The sequence below is a fragment of the Ascaphus truei genome, chromosome 6, assembly GCF_040206685.1.
Source record: "Ascaphus truei isolate aAscTru1 chromosome 6, aAscTru1.hap1, whole genome shotgun sequence".
Lineage (NCBI taxonomy): Eukaryota > Metazoa > Chordata > Amphibia > Anura > Ascaphidae > Ascaphus > Ascaphus truei.
In genome coordinates, this window is record NC_134488.1 from 21,711,897 (window position 1) to 21,723,790 (window position 11,894).

Below are 11,894 nucleotides of genomic sequence, written 5' to 3' on the forward strand. Positions count from 1 at the left end.
CCCCCCCTTCCACTCCTCCCACCCTTATTTTTCTTCTTTTCTACGTTCTTCTCTTTCCTTTGTTAAGCCCATGAGAGACGCACACGGAAGCGGCTGCTTCCCTAACACAACCGGAAATAAGAAGACAGACCACACTTATTCAAAAACAGTGTTATAGCAACAATTTTACAAACAATGATGACGAACTGTTAATGCCCTTTGTTGTATGGACAAGTGACACTGTTAAAACATCACATGTATTCCAAGACTATATATTTGTTATGTCTCTCTAAAACAATAAAAAAAATTGAAACAAAAAAAAGAAATACAAAAACCTAGAGCCAGAAAAAAAAAAAATATATAATAGTGACATCCACAAATAAAATCCAAAAAATGAAAAAAACTTTAATAAACCATAATACCGCCGAAAGACAAATAACATACAGATAAAACAATATATATAACGTTAAAATGCCCCTGTAAGGGGAGTGGGTGGGAGGAGGGTAGCAACAAAACGTATAGTGAAAATCACTGGAAATTATAGTAATAATCACATATAAATAATATAGTGAAGTCCCTAATGTGGCTACCAAATAGCTAATTAGCCCTGTTGGTAAAGTCAACGTTGAGCACAATACAGCAGAACAGCGTATACAAGTAATTGTATATAAGTCTGATAGTCAGATTGTAGCAGATGGTATATTAAATGGTCCACCATATGGGAGCATAAAAGACCACATCCCCAGCCAATGTCTCCTCATCCCCTGATGAAGTGTGAAGCGTCACACGAAACGTGCGTTGGGGCGTGACGTCACTAGTGGGCGTCTGTGAGCGGGACCTCTTGTGGAGCCGAGCAGCCTCTGCTGGGAATTACCACAGTCTTGTTGAGCGCCAGCAGCACTAGGAGCACGGTTGTATATATCCTGTTTGTCTGTTTTGCTTGCTAGCCACTGATGTTGCTTGTTTCTTTAGGCACATCATGAGACATTGGCTGGGGTTGGGGTCTTTTATGCTCCCATATGGTGGACCATTTAATATACCATCTACTACAATCTGACTATCAGACTTATATACAATTACTTGTATACGCTGTTCTGCTGTATTGTGCTCAGTCCGCACACTAAAATCTGCATGCAGAGTGTATACTTAAAATCCTGGCGGCATGAGTGATAGAGAGCGAAAAAGAGAGAGCCAGTTGTATATATAGCCCCTCAAACGTCCCTCCAAATAAATTAGTTACAGACCAGATTAAAATGTGCGCGCTTTAGTTTTGAATATATATATATATATATATATATATATATATATATATATATATATATAACTAGCGACTGCTAATAAAATTAGAAAGGTCTGTAGTCATTGGCACAATTTAATCGTCGCTTTATGAGCATGACAGTATGTACTGTATGGGCTTTTCAGCATCTGATTATTGCCTTAGAGGCACATTGGGTGTGGGGGGGGGGGGTTGGCGGGAGAGAGGCTTCCTGCAGAAGTTATGGTCTCCCATGCAGCAGACTATCCACAAGACCATCCATAATAGAGACCATCCATAATAGACCATCCATCTGCTTTGCAATATGGTCCATCATCTCCAACACGGTCAGTTTTTTTTTATCCATTAAGCCCAGGCTCTGCTCTGTCTTTTCCCAGTGAGGCGATTCGGCTGGTGGATGAGATCAGCATGGAGAATGATGACCGATCTGCTGCAGAGGTTAGGAATATTCTGCCTCGCACGCACAATGTTCCAGTGTCGGAGATCAGCATCAGACTAATGAGACCTTTGGACGTTTGAGTTAAAGTGCTGTGCTGTATAGTTTGTTTCTGCACATGCTAAGTGATCTGCATGAACATTGCACCATAATCCCAGTGTAATCACTTTTTTATTATTATTATTGTAGAGCATATCCTACGGTAAGGAATGTAAACCAGATTAAAAGAGTTGACCAAGCACATGCATGGATTGAGAGTGGATTAAAGGTTGAGGATGCCATATTTTAAAAATATAAAATAAATTATAACCAAAGTTGTTATTGAAGATTGATATGCAATTGTTATGTATGTACAAAGTATCAAACACAATATTTAAGAGGTGAGGGGGGGGGGGTTATAAAAAATAAAATAGGGGAGAAATTAAAACCGAGAGAGGATATGAAGGGGACAGTAAGAGAACCTTAGTGGGAGGCACTTCCAAAGATACTTTACAGTAAGAAGGAGTTAGGTCCAGGAATTCCTACGTGAGAGAATGTCATATTTTGTCATGAACCATCCGTCGCCCTGGAAGGATTTTCCACGATGGCATTCAGAAAAAAACAAACTATTTTCCCTGAAACCAAGACCAAAGCATCCACTCAAGGTTCATGTGTGAGGAGCAGTCGCTAGACTGGGACCGGGACCTATAGTTATAGTTGAAGGTAAGCCCACATTTCAATTTCAGTGTCAGGAACAGTAACTGTATCTTAACTGTCCCTTCTCACATCAACTGAAATAGCAGAGGTGTGATGTACTGTATGCATTCGGTATGTACGTGATACTCCAACAAACATTCATTCCTTTGTAGTGGAAATTAAAGCAAACACCGCAAACAATTAACATTTTGTTACAAAACATTTACAGAAAACAAAACATATTTTTAATGTAAACTAATATCCCCCCCTACCCCCCCCCCCCCCCTTCCCCCCACATAAGGACTGTCTGTCTGGAATTGCTGGCTGTTCCGGTTTAGAACCTGTTGGAGAAAGGAGCAAATTCTTCTGTTAATTTCTGGAAGACTACGTTCAAACTAATGTTCTTTCTTTCACACAGAGGATACACTCAGAAAATGCCCCTTCACAAAAGAAGCCACATGACTGTCACATACAATTTCCCTGGTCACAAATAGGTGATGAAAAGCCATTGCTGAAATGTTCACTTAGTGAACGGTACTTTATTAATCCTCACTGCATTATATCTGTTTTGAGTCTGGCATTTCCTGTGACGATTACTGCTCCTGTCTCACCTTAAACAATAAGGACACATTAATTAAATGCACAGCTGCTTTTCTTTTTTTTAAGTGCACACTTAAGCGCAATAAGTGAAATGGACAATGGCACTGACACTATACCTACTGAGGACATTTTCCAGCCAGAGGTGACCAACATGATACCCCAAGCCCGACTGGTACACCCATTTGTTCCGATGGTCTCCAGGATAGGATTGATGAATGACGACCATCTCTGGAACAGGTGATTCTGTAGCTTCTTCAGTTGTGTTTCTTTGTTTTGGTTTCTGTCTGTAATTGTAGACTGCGCATGCGCTATGGAAAGCATTTGGGTTTCAGTGTATTGTATTGTATTGTATGTCTTTATTTATATAGCGCCATTAATGTACATAGCGTTTCACAGTAGTAATACATGTGGTAATCAAATAAATAACAGATAATATAAGTAACATATCATGGGAATAAGTGCTTTAGACATAAAAGTAACATTTCGGAAGAGGAGTCCCTGCCCAGAGGAGCTTACAGTCTAATTGGTAGGTAGGGAGAACGTACAGAGACAGTAGGAGGGAGTTCTGGTAAGTGCGTCTGCAGGGAGCCAAGCATTATGTATCGTGTTCAGAATATCCACAGTGCTATTCATATGCTTCTTTAAGCAAGTGTGTCTTAAGGTGGGTCTTAAAGGTGGATAGAGAGGGTGCTAGTCGGGTACTGAGGGGAAGGGCATTCCAGAGATGTGGGGCAGTCAGTGAAAAAGGTTTAAGGCGGGAGAGGGCTTTAGATACAAAGGGGGAAAAAAGAAGACATCCTTGAGAAGAACGCAAGAGTCGGGATGGTGCATAACGAGAAATTAGGGCAGAGATGTAAGGAGGGGCAGAAGAATGTAAAGCTTTAAAAGTGAGGAGAAGAATGGAGTGTGAGATGCGGGATTTGATCGGAAGCCAGGAGAGGGATTTCATGAGGGGAGATGCTGAGACAGATCTAGGAAAGATCTGGATTTAAAGCAGGAAACAAATATGCTTAGTTAATATGGGGGAGGCCGGGGGGGGGGGCGGGGCGGGTGGAGTGAGCTATAGGTATTAAGTTAAACATGCTTTGATTTTTATTGTATGTTATATTGTTGCACTTTTGCTGATTGCACAACAAATTATTTGTACTACTTGTTATTCATAAGAACTTCATCATTATATTTCATATTGAATAATTCATATTGAAGTTCACTAACCAACGTTATGCAGCTTAACACACAGCTAAACATCCTGTGGTCAGACATTTCTAAAAACGACCCAGCGAAAAAACACGTACAGCAAACCACACTTAGTGCAACACACAGACAACGATACTCACGGGGTCCGTGTATAGTACCCTCCAGTCCCCATTCGGCCTACCGTCCCCCTCCTCCAGCCACCATGGGAGAGCAGCCACACGGGGTCATCCGTGCTCCTCCTAAACCGCAGCATGAGGAGCATGAGGAGCGTGATAGCTCGGCCAGTGTCCTTCTACAGAATATACAGTGGTAGAGAATTAAAACACAAGGGTATATTGTATGTATCATTTGTAAATAAACACAACATGCCATTATTAGAGTAGGTACAGTGTTCACACTTACTCTGGTAGGGAAATCAACCATCCACTCGTCGTCCATTGTTTTCCAATATTCCCACAGGGATGTCGGGATTCTCGTAGGGGTCCCGGCAGGGGGGCGTTAAGTTGTTGCTCATAGTTAACCAAGTATAAACAAAGCGAGGGAGGCGTTTGAATGGCCTTAAAGAAATAGTGTCTATTACAAAGATGTCTCCATCTTCCCCACGTTCTGGGTCTCTATGAAAAAAATGATGTCTTACAGATGTAGCCTGTTTGTATCCGTGGTTTTTCTGACCCGAGCCTGTCCCTTACGTGAGATTTCCCAAGAAATGTACGCGAGTTATCCGCGATTTAACCTGGGTGAGGTGAGACCTGAAGGCGGGCAGAAATTCCATATGTGGCGTTATATGCAATAGCTGACAGAATGTCATGTCGGTGATCGCGAGTTATTGTGTCCCCTCCCATCTAGCTGTAGGAAAAACATGCTGACAAGGGCTAGGCTGAATCTGTACTGCATGTTACATGCTGACAAAGGCTAAGTTGAGTGACACTCACTGTACTGCATGTTACATGAGAACAAGGGCTAGGCTCAATGTGTACTGCATGTTACATGAGGACAAGGGCTAGGTTGAGTGACACTCAATATACTGCATGTTACATGAGGATGAGGGCTGGCTGTATGTGTACTGCATGTTACATGAGGACAAGGGCTAGGTTGAGTGACACTCAATATACTGCATGTTACATGAGGAAGAGGGCTAGGTTGAGTGACACTCACTGTACGGCATGTTACAAGAGGACAGGGGCTAGGCTGTAATGCTATGAGTGTAATGATTGTTACATGCTTACAAGGGCTAGGTTGAATGTGTACTTCATGTTACATGCTGACAAGGGCTAGAAAACCTTAGTACTTTATGTACAGTACTACTGTAAGTGTATTAAATTTACGGCTAAAGAGTAAAAACGTCTTAAAACAATGAAACCAGTGAACACTTTATAAAACAAAAGTTATTTTTTATTATTTGAAAAACAATCCCAGTACATTTTTAGTTGATTATTGTGAAATTAATTAAACAAGTGTTCGTCCCCATCGCCGTGGGCTTTCCAGGGAAGACGCATTTTATGCCTTAAGAAGGCAAAATGGGCATGCTACTGGCATGTAGTAAGAATGTATCCATCGGATTATTTAAAAAAATATGCCTTATACTGAATACTGAATATATGTAATTATTGTTGCTTGCACTGGTGAAAAATGTGAGATACTGTACTGTTGCCCTGAAGGTGTCAAAATATGGTGTAAAAGTGTTAAAAGCTACCCAAAGCAAGGACAGTACAGCTGAACCCCATTATAACGCGGTGCTTTGGGTCCACATAATGCGATCACATTATAAGCAGATCGCGCAAAAAAAAAATGGCCACGATCAGGGGTTCTGTGTCCGTCGAAGGGGGAGAGCAGGGATAACTCCCCCAGCTGTGTCCGACCTGGTGTCCAAGCGGCACCACTACGCAGGACTTACCCAGAGGACAGGAGGCCTGATCCTCTGCCACTGGGAGCCTGGGGTGTGTGTAATGAATATACTAACAGCGCCTCCACCTGGGAAGGACCCTCACACAGTGGGATAGCCCCTCCCAAGACAATACAGTCAGTAATTGCACACAAGGGTATATGTAACAGTATTTACTGGACAGTAACTTATAACAACAACTATGCAACATAACATAACACCACATCACAGTATAATGAGCACCCCACCCAGTACCACCAGTGAGTGTCCCAAATGTACTTTGGGTGCTAGGCACCAATACCCTGCTGTCCTTTTCCAATGTCCAGCCCACCCAAAAGTGTAAGGAGTAGCGCTCTCCTGTGAACTGTTGGTGCACTTGCTGAGGTACCTGCCGAGTACTCCAGTACTCGGTGCGGCCGACTTAAAAATGAGGATCCATCTGATCCAGCGACGTGGCCCTCAGCGATGGTGTCCGCCTCTGCGTTGGGTGGACTTCGGTAGGAGGGTCTCACCTTTTAAGAGTCTTTGTTAACACCACGGTGGTCTGGTCCCAGACCACAGACCGCGATCACCGCACAGTGTCTTCACTGTGTCCCTGACACTACAGTAAAATGGGTAAGCATCCCTATCTAAGGGGCCTTCCCTGCAGCAGCCACATGCTACACGTGAGTGGGGCCTATCTGGGACCTATGGGGATTCTCTGGCCTAGTCTGAGTTCCACTGACACTCAGACCCTCCCTTCCCCTTGTCTGCCCTGGCTTCAACTCACAGTCCCCTTAACTGTCAGAATCCCAACTGTCAGAATCTCTCAGCCCTATTGGTTGCCTGGCAACGCGTCCTGCAGCCCCTGAGGCTGCTGAAACCTGCAATTCTCTTGCTGCTATACTGCTATGGAAATGTAAGGGGACATACAGGGGACCCAAGCTATAATTGTGACAAACGCCCCTCTTTTCTAGCGCTGATGTCTGTCTGGACTCTTCACGACACAGTCTTCTAGGGTTAATTAGAGAAATAACAGGGTAATACAAAGCATTATATTGCGTAATTCAGGCTTCTGCCTGCTTTATTTTCATCCCCCTAAGGTACTGCAGCTTTAACAGGTATAGGCAGGGGGCATTCAGTCATTAATCTTCAGCGGTTTACTCATATCAGTGATATTAGACATTTCTAGCAACACTGTCACTTTAAGGACCCAAAGAAACTCATAAAAATAACATCTACTCCTGTCAGGAGTTTAACTCACATGCTTATCCCTATCTAGGACTTGCTAGCAGGAAACAGACTGAGGCAATCTAGTTAAATAGGAAGGGTCTTTAATATTAACAGGACTCAAATACAGAACAGGACTGGTACAGGAACAGATCAGAGGCATAAGCATGGGCATAGGAGTCTGACATAAAACCAAGGCAAGGGAGTAACAGGAAACAGGAACTATAAGGGCAGAGGACAGGAGCAACTAGAGGAGACAGACAGAAAGACAGAGGAACCCAGAGCAGACAGAAACCAGCAGCACACCCAGTGAACAGAGAAAGGAACTACGGCTAGGAGCAGGATGTCTGGGTGTAGCGGGGGGAGGGGGTTTGGCACGGTATTAAAGGGGTTACACCCCATTTAGCCACCCCTACCCTCGCCTGGGAGGCGAGGGGTTAACTGGAATAATGTCCAGAACTGTGTTTATACTCCTGCTTCAGCCCAAGTGTGTGTCTCCAAGTAAAATGTGTATTTTCCCCCCATCTCAGTGTTTGCACCAACACATACACTGGGGTCAGGTAGGGAGGGAAAGGGTTGTTGCATTTTTGTGTTTATGGCCCTTTGTTCTCTTTCCCGCCTTTTCAGTACCCCTTTGCAGACTGTGCCATAGGTCGCCATTGAGACTCCATGCATCTTTATGGAGATTTCGGTGATTTGGGCCCGATATCAGAGAAGACCTGCAGGTGGCGACAGAGAGGAGGAGCGGAGCTTCCCCATTGAAAGTGAATGGCGCAATGTCTTTCAATGGGGATTCCTTGATTCCGACCTCCGGAGACGAGCTGCCAGCCAGCCGACCGCAAAACCGCAGAAGCGGATACAATATCTTGGAAAGAGCTTTGATCACGTAATTGGCGTGGGAACTTGGTCACGGCAAGTTCAACCTCATTAAAATTGTAGCTACGGTTCTAGGGCAGCTAGTGGGTTAATTTGTTTTGCCCCTAGCTTAAGGGGGACCCCTCACTCGACCCCAACCGGGTCCGACAGTCAATGACCCCGGTAAAGGGTCGCGCTCGCTACGAGGGTCGCGCCATTGACTCTAATGGCAGAGGTAAAAACGGCTGTCAAAATGTGCAAAAACCTGAAGTCCATAACTCCGGTTCTGTTCAGCTTAGAGGGCTGAGATTTGGCAACCATGTAGTCATAGTTCCGGCATGACTGCATGGCAACTACCGACCCTCTCGGAGCAACAGGACGGACTAAGGTTAATGGTTAAGTTTGGGTTTCTGCCATTGACTTCAATGGCAAGGAAAAGCCACTTTTGTGAAATGTGTCTTTAACATGTATTTTTGTAACTCCGGTCTGGTGGGTTCTAGCGAGCTGAAAGTTGGCCACCCTAGAGAGTCCCTTCCGGCATGAATGTCTGGCATTTTCTAGCCCGCTCTGCCCAACCGAACGAATTATTTTAATATGTATAGAATTATAGAAATGTACTGTATTTGGTGTCTGGCATAAAAGCCCAGGAAAGATACTGGCTCTGCAGTATGTTAATGTTCAGGCGGCGACACAATGTCTGCAACAGGCCCCCTGATCAAAGGCTCTCCCACCCTGTTTGTATATACTAGGGCGGAAGAGAGCATGACTTGAGTGGTTCTAAAGTGTCATAAATCACAAACAAAGGCTTTCCTGGCCAGATTCCCTTCTGGCAGACCTGGAGGTGCCACTTCTTTAGTGTGGGGCTAGGGAAATGAGACCCCAAAGTAAGAATAATGCGCATGTGCCAGTTACCTGGGGGCAGGTACCAAAGTGCTTCCCACGTTAGGTGGCACAGGGTCATTGGGTGTAGGTAACTGATAACCAATGCCTGACACCCAATGTTAAGGGATAGAGCTTAAATCCCATATAAGCGAGTGTAAGCCCCATGCCCAGAGTCTTCGTTTGTATTCTGTATGCCTGAATGAATTGACAATCCCGATCCTGATTGTTTCATTGACCCAAACCCTAAGTAAGTGTTTATATTCTGTGTGTTATTTGTATACCTTGTGTGTTCACCTTTTTCAAGGAATAAACTTTCTTTACAGTAAGGGCAGTTAAAATGCGGAATTCATTACCCATGGAGACTATGATGGCAGATACAATAGATTTGTTCAAAAAAAGGTTGGACATCTTTTTAGATAGTAAGGTATACAGGGATATACCAAATAAGTATACATGGGTAGGATGTTGATCCAGGGATTAATCTGATTGCCAATTCTGGGAGTCAGGAAGGAATTAATTTTTCCCCTTAATGGGTTTTTTTGTTTGCCTTCCTCTGGATCAATAAGTAAGTATAGATATAGGATAAAGTATCTGTTGTCTAAATTTAGCATAGGTTGAACTTGATGGACCTACGTCTTTTTTCAACCTCATCTACTATGTAACTATGTAACTATATATGTAAGTCGCATTCGATTCAACCCAGTGATTTTGGTGTATATTATAACCCTGTACAAGCTCCCGTGACACTGGGAGACCCTGATATTACTCCCCTCTCTCAAGAGTGCTCTCCGGAAGATCCTCCAGGCTCGTCCCGGAGGCCTTGATGAAAGGCAGACTCCGGGTGACCCACCTCTGGTGGTTTGTCGACGGGCAAAACACTTGTCCCACCGTGACGATGCAGGGACGAGCAACCGGCACTTCGGGCGCTGCAAGGAGCCTCCAGATGAGTGCGTCCAACTTAAATGCAGGGGCATGGACATCAGGAACACGGGCACCTGGAACGGGCACACCAGGCTCTCTACCCGAGTCAGTGAGGACATAGAGTTTACTTTCCGTGGTTTCTTCTGGTGACCAACATATCTCTTTTAGTTTTGAAATCAGGAACTTCCCGATGGGTACTTTCAACTCAATTGCAGGAGCATGGACATCAGGAACAAGGGCATCAGGGATGGGTGCATCAGACTCTCCATATGAGTCAGTGGGAACATTGAATTCACTCTCCGTGGTCTCTTTTTGTGACTGCCATTCCGTGGTATCACAAACTGAGAATTTAAGACCAGATATTTGAGTTTTCAGTTCTTGAAGCTGTTCTTCTACATTTCTTTTCCCACTCAATGCAGTTGCCAGTTCAGCTTCTTTGGAATTGAGTCGTGATTCCACATCTCCCAGCTGTCTCAGAGCAAGACTTAACTCTATCTCCTTTTCTTTATTTCTGACCAGCAGCTGCCGGTACTCCTCCTGGACCTTGTCCAGCTCCAGCTGCAGTCGGGCCTTCTCACGGGCTGTGTGGTCCAGCAATTCGCAGACATCTGCCATTTTGACCTCATAGCGCAGTGTCAGGATGGCCTCTTGACGGACGGACACCTCTCTCTCTCTTCCTTTTTGGCGAGCTGTATTTTGAGCTCAGTGATCTGCGACTGCAGCACTTTGAGTTGCTGAGATGTGTGTTCAGCTGCCAGCTTTAGCTCTTCCACTTTCAGGCTTTGCTGCAAGTTCCACTCCTCAGTGAGAGACCCCTGCATCCTGCAATTCTCCTCTCAGGGTCTTCATCTGTGCTCGCTCTGAGCTTACTTCCACGTATCCGTCATTACATTTTGGATCTCTGCCAATTCCTTCGCTAGGGTCCTAGCAGCTTGCCTTTTTCAGGTTTCTTTCTCCTGGGTGTACTGACTGTTGGGGATGGAGCAGTGTCTCTGCTCCTCTAGCTCTTGCTTCAGTTTCTGGACCGCCTTGTGTTCCCTCTCATACAGAGTTACCTGGCTTCTAAGATCCTCCTCCAGCGAGGCGCTGGTTATGCTCAGTGTGGCCTTCAACTCCTCATACTGCTCTCTGGGGACACACTGGGTACTCAAATGCTCTTGCAGTCTCTTTACTTTGTTAGCAGTCTGGATATTTTCTACCAGCAGAACTCACTGCTTCTCCTCAGCATCTACCTGTCTCTCCTTGGTGTCCTGCAGACTCGTACGCAATTCTTGCAGTTGACTCTGCAGCATATTTTCTGCTTGTGTGTGCTGCTCCAGGGAAACACATTCTTCTTGCAGCACTCTCTCTGCATTCTGCATTCTGCATTCTGCATGCTTTCTGCACATCCAGACACCACTGACCTGAAGGGCCACCTGTGTTAAGGTACCGCTGAGACTTTGGGGTGATAAGTGGTTAAGGGGCTTCCCCCCCCCAGCCTTACAGAGAGGGACTGTTTATTGTTTTATATATATGTTTGTGTGCTGTATTGTTTAAAGGAACAGGCAATAAAGCCTTATATTAATTTCACCTTAAAAATGTCTCCATTGCATACTTCTGCACACCTCTCTTACAGTTCCCTTCTTGTGTATCATAGATCTACACAATTACAAACAATGAACTTCTGTGTGTACACTATGGTTCTGCACAAACACAGAGGGACCTCTGTGTACCTTACGGTACAGGTGAGGTGTTCCTGCTTGTACATTATGGATCTGCACAATTGCAGGCAATCATTGCTACGTTCCAGCCGTTGCCCAATGATTTTGGGCATACCTTTTTATGTAAGAGCTGGAAATAGATCAAATCAGGTAAGGCTGGCATCCATACCAATCCCAATATAGCTGCCAGTCGGGTGTGTGCGTTTCCTGGCACAGTGTGGCTACATTTGTCTCTGTCTCAAGAGCTCAGTCTGTGTGGTACGAGTGAGAAGCAGGATCCTG